The sequence below is a fragment of the Pongo pygmaeus genome, chromosome 10, assembly GCF_028885625.2.
Source record: "Pongo pygmaeus isolate AG05252 chromosome 10, NHGRI_mPonPyg2-v2.0_pri, whole genome shotgun sequence".
Classification (NCBI taxonomy): Eukaryota; Metazoa; Chordata; class Mammalia; order Primates; family Hominidae; genus Pongo; species Pongo pygmaeus.
Genome location: NC_072383.2, coordinates 22,658,026 through 22,664,318, shown reverse-complemented (window position 1 = coordinate 22,664,318; position 6,293 = coordinate 22,658,026).

The window sequence follows — 6,293 nt, the reverse complement described above, 5'->3', positions numbered from 1 at the left end:
CACTTTCCTCACCTATAAAACAGTGATGATAACAATACCTCTTCAATATGGGTTGTTTAAATGAGAAAATTATGTAAAACTCTTAGCACATAGCTTGGTCATCATGGTAGCTAACATTTAAGTAGTGCTTACTGTTCCAAGTGCTTCATAGATGTTAACTTACCTAAATCATCCCAACTGTCCTATAAGGTAGTGTTTCTTAACCTCAACACTATTGACCTTTTGGGTTGAATGTTTCAGTGTAGTGGGGGCTGAACTGTGCATTGTAGGCTGTTGGGCAGCATCCCTGATCTACCCATCCGATGCCAGTCACACACCTCTGCCCACAAGGTGTAGCCAAACATGTCTGCAGACCTTGCCAAATATCCCCTGGGAAGGGGTGAGGAGAATCACCCTTGATTGAGAACCACTAGACTAAAGTGTATATCCTCATTTTACAGATGAAGAAACTGAGACATAAAGAGGCACACAGGTAATAGTCACTAAATAACAGAATCAGGATTCGACCTAGGCAGTTAGCTTTAAAATCCTTTCTCTTTGCCGGGCGCAGTGGCTCACGCCTGTAATCCCAGCACTTTGGGAGGCAGAGGCGGGTGGATCACGAGGACAAGAGATGGAGACCATCCTGGCCAACATGGTGAAACTCCATCTCTACTAGAATTACAAAGATGAACTGGGCGTGGCGGCACGCGCCTGTAATCCCAGCTACTCAGGAGGCTGAGAATCTCTCGTACCCAGGAGGCGCAAGTTGCGGTGAGCCGAGGTCGCGCCATTGCACTCCAGCCTGGCAACAGAGCAAGACCCCGTCTTGGGGAAAAAAAAAAATCCTTTCTCAAGCACAGTGTACTATAACACAGAAAAACTTATTGTCGAATTTTTATATATTTTTGGAATAATATTGAAATTCTTTAATGCTCCAGCGTATTATGAGGATACTATTATTTCTATATTACAGAAAGGGAGATGGATACAGTTATTAAATTCCTTTTTCATATCATATTTCCAAAGTTGCTATCTAGATGTAAGGAGGAGGGTTAATTTAATATATGCTTCTAGTTCATTGTTTCAATTTCTATGTGAATGTTGAATTTACAATAAGCTAATAGTTTCCAACCTGGAATTTCATGGATCAGTTTAGAATTGTTTAAACTTTGTTTAAAAGGGGGAATAGACAGGTGTGTGGGTTAAGACGCATGAACACAAGTTTGCCAACTTTTCATTTTGCCAAATAAGCACATGGAGAAAAAGCTACCCATTTTCTACTGTCATATGAAAGAAAAGACATTTTAATGCCAAAATAATGGGAAGACCACAATCTCAAATCTATCAGCTATCCTGGACCATGGACAGAAATGTAGAACCCTTGGGATGGCAGAGCCAAGAGCTGGAAGAAGGCTGGGTTTTCAGTTTGCATGCAGCTGCCTATACCAGCTATTGACTGCCTGCCTCCAAATTGCTTTTTATATTAGGAGGAAATAAACTACTATCACTGTTATTTTAAGTATCTGTCTCAGCTAACCAATTAATTCTAAATGACATACTCTCCAACTATATGGCACAGTACCTGTTAGATAACTTTTTATCTAATTGAGGGCATATACTTGAATAATAAATAACAAAATAAGATGCTATAAAATCAAGAAAAAAAAAGACTTGAATCCTCACACATTCAGTTGGAACACTTGTTATTTTCTTACTGTCTGGGGAAACATGAAAAATGGAATTAATAACATTCCTTAGGAATAGAGCAGATGCCTAGTAACACCTGACTAGCCAATACATGGATCCAGATATTCCATGGGTCAATAACCAAAATGCAAAAATGATGTACTGAATGAGACAGACATTGATAGTTTATCCATAAAGGTACTTTGATCTCATATGATTTCAGAACTGGAAGTGACTTTTGTTCAAGTTATTTTACAGAAGAGAAACCGATACCCAAGTACTTTTGTGGATCTATTGCTGAGTATTCCTGCCAAGTGGCTAAAACAAAGAAAGGTGGAATTTAGTGGTGCAACTAGCTGAAAAGCTTAGGAATGGAACTGACATTAACCAACACCGTATTCAAGGATAAAACAATTGATGTCATCAGAAGTATGCAGTTTTTCTCCAACTCTTTAACTTTTTTCCTCTGTATATTTATTTAATTCTCAGGTTCTATATAGTAGCAACTTGTCTATAGCAATTCCCGAATTGTATTTTCTGTTGTTCAGATCTAATAGAATACTGTCCTCTGCTTTCCTAGAAACTCCAGAAAATATCTCGCTGCATCTTACTGGCTCTGACTGAATAAGATGTACATCATTGAACCTACGTCAATGGCCTGAGCAATGCATTGCTCTCATTGATAGATGACTTGTTTTTTCTGGAGCCAAAGCCCATAAATTGAGAGTGGTGGAAGGGATGAAACCCAGAAGAAAGTAAAGGCATTTCCAGACATTGAAGGGGAAATAGAACTGGGTGATTTTTAAAGATAGATAGATAGGTAGATGGATAGATAGATAGATAGATAGATAGATAGATAGATAGATAGATAGATAGATAGATGTCATCTCCATGGCTGAGCTGGAACTGGAATTCTCAAATCCTGACACCAAATCAGTAGTCTTTTCCATGACCTGTTTTACTCCCTGGCATCAGTGTCTTCCAACAGCTATATAATAAATGCCTCCAATTGTATCTGAGTTCTGACACAGTCAAGTGGTTTTAGGTGTAATGTGGGCCTTTCAAGGGAAAATCTCTATCTTTTCCATTCTACTATCTGGCTCAACCTGATTCCTATTATTATTGGAGCTCCCACATAGAAATACTAGTCATTGCATTAGAAAACTAAGAGATGAACAGAAAGCAGGAATTCTTATCCCATTTTGGAACAAAGAGGTCTATATGAGTAAAATTAAGCAGACAATTATTAGAGGAAGCCATAACACATTAAATTAGCCAATAAACAAACGCTTATTGAGTATCTGTTTGGTATAAGTAACTCTTCTAGTTGTTACGGTGGGAAGACAGTGGACATAGTCCAAGTCTTCACAGCAACAAAACATATTAATGTCACTATAATTTGGATATTCATCTCCGCCCAAATCTAATGCTGAAATATAATCTCCGATGTTAGAGGTGGGGCCTGCTGGGAGGTGATCGGATCACAGGGTCAGATCCTTTATGAATAGCTTGGGCCATCCCCTTGGTGATAAGTGAGCTTTCACTCTGAGTTCATATGAGATCTGGCGATTTAAAAGTGTGTGGCACCTACCCCTGCCAGTCTCTGTCTTGCTCCTTCTCTGACCATATGACATGCCTCCTTCCTCATTGCCTTCCATCACGATTATAAGCTTCCCAAGGCCTCCCCAGAAGCTGAGCAGATGCCAACACCATGCTTTTTGTAAAGCCTGCAGAACTTTGAGCCAATTAAACCTCTTTTCTTTATACATTACCCAGTCTCAGGTATTTCTTTATAGCAATGCAAGAATGGCCTACTACACATGTGTACCAATATGGCATTTATATGTTTAGTATAGGAGACAGAGCTCTATACTTGTGCTCAAATGTTACATTTCTAATGTCATAGCTCTTTTTCTCCAAATCCAAGTGATCAGAGTGTCAGATTCTTTACTTTAAAATGTAATAAGTAAGGATATAAATGAGATAATATGTAGAAAATGTCTTTATAAGTTGTCAAGCCCTACACACATACATTATTATCATAAAAACAATATAGTAGTAAAATTCAAAGTGCCTAGGGTTTCTGAAAAGTCAGTCTTTGTGAACTGACAGACATTTCATGGAGACAATTTAGAAGACAGGATTTAAGTGGAAATGATTATAAACAACCCAAATGCATGACTAGAAAAAAATGTAATATACACACCTCATACCCTAAACCAGGACAAATCTAAATAGATCAAGGATTTACATGCAGAAAAAAACCTGTATAAATTCTAAAAGAAAATATGTACATTTTTGTCGTTACCTTGAGGTTATGAGGAGCTTTTTTCTCCATATCTAGAGCCATTAAAGAAAGGATTGGTTCAATTTAACCACTGAAAAAGAGAATTCTTACCTGAAAACATAACACAAGCAAAGTCAAAGGATGACAACAAATTGGAGAAAAAACATCAACTTATATTTCAGGCTAAGGGTGAGCCTCCCTATTGTATAAAGAATCCTTAGATTCTTAAATTTATCATTATTATTATTTAATTTGAAGAGAGTTTCACTCTGTCACCCAGGCTGGAGTGCAGTGGCTCGATTCATAACCCACTGAAGCCTCAACTTTAAGGCTCAAGTTATTCTCCCACCTTACCCTCCCAAGTTGCTGGGACCACAGGTGTGTGCCACTATGCCCAGCTAATTTTACTTTTGTAGAGATAAGGTCTTGCTCTGTTGCCCAGGCTGCTCTCAAACTCCTGGGTTCAAGCCATCCTCCCTCCTCAGCCTCCCAAAGTGCTGGGATTATAGGCATGAACCACTGTGACTGGCCTTGATTTATTTATTTATTTATTTGAGACAGAGTCTCACTCTGTCACCCAGGATAGAGTGCCATGAATGTCATGATCTCAGCTCACTGCAACCTCTGTCTCCCAGGTTCAAGCGATTCTTCTGTCTCAGCCTCACGAGTAGCTGGGATTACAAGCTGCGCCAACACGCCCAGCTAATATCTGTATTTTTAGTAGAGATGGGGTTTCACCATATTGGCCAGGTGGGTCTCAAACTCCTGGCCTCAAGTGATCTGCCCACCTCGGCCTCCCAAAGTGCTGGGATTATAGGCATAAGCCACCGCACCTGGCCCCAGCCTTGATTTTTTCAATGTCACAGAAAAAAAAAATCAGAGAGATAAATAGACATTCATTGAATATGAAGCAAATTGTTATTAAATATATAAAAGATTCTTAAATGTGAAAAATCCTTAACTCCATTTATAAGAAGTGAAAATTAAAAGGATATACTGATATACCATTTTTCACCAAAGAGAATAGGAAAAATATATATATGTTTGATAATGCACTCTTCATTGTGGGGTAATAGAACTCATATATTTCTGGAAAGAGCATAAATTGGTCTAACCCTTATGGATGGGAATTCTGCAACATCTATCAAAATGAAAAGGTACGTGCCTTTTGACTCAGAAATTCCATTTTTGAGAATTAATCCTACTACTAGCACAAGAACAACTTGATATATGTTCTACTTTAGTCAGACCACATTGCTTATAACAGCAAAAGACAGTAAACAATGGAAATGTCTATCCATAGAAGACTGTTAAAAAAAAAAAGTATACTTATTCATTTAATGGCATGCTACTGCATTGTATAAAAGAATGAGCATGCTCTCCACATATCATTACAGAAAGATGTATTGGCCCATGAAAAAAGCAGCATGCAGAAAAATGGAGGGAGAAAAATAATATACTTTACATTTTATTGTATAAACAATAAGAAACTATAAGACAGCAAAAAAGTCTGGGGACTTTTTTAGAGTTAAGGGGGCGGTGGTTGGTGGGAGGAAGCATGGTAAAACCTAAGCAGATGCAAGAGAACATTTTAGGATATACTTTTTATAATTTATGGCTTTTGGATCCGCTGAACAAATTGTTCATTAAACTTTTTATAAAAATAAATGTCAGAAATTCCATTCAAAGTGAAAAATTATAGCAAAGACCTTGAAATCTTCAGAAATTCTGGTAGATTAATTGTGTCACCTTGTTTCTTTGTTTTTTCATCTTTCTACACTGTGGAAAAATAACAACCACAACTTTATTCTTTTATGAAATGTCCTTTACAAGCACTCTTAATGTTCTGGTGATGATTTTTTTCCCCCAAAGTTCCTGACTAGATCACAAAGTAAAGAAACCCATGCTAATCAGGTCATTAGATTATAAGATCTATTTACTGTTGTTTGTACAAGTTAGAGTTCACAAAGCTTCTTCAAGATCAAGTAATTTTCCCTTTGGAAAGTTTGAGATTCTATTCAATGTTACACTATATAAGACATTTTCATTGTGTAACACATAATAAGTGTTAGTTGTAATAAATAATTCTGTTTCCCTTTAAAAGCCCTTGGAACAGGCTGTTTCTGACTAGATATTGTGTTTCAGGATAATTTGAGTCTAGCACTGAGACATAGGTTTCTTGATTTCTAAACTATATACTTGAAACCATAGAAGTTAGTGATGGAAGGGCCATCATTCTCTTTAAATGATCTATATTAATTTATCTATGCCTATAGAATAAAAGACAGATTTCACAATGTCAAAACCAATAAATTTAGCTGAGTGATATGGAGGAAAA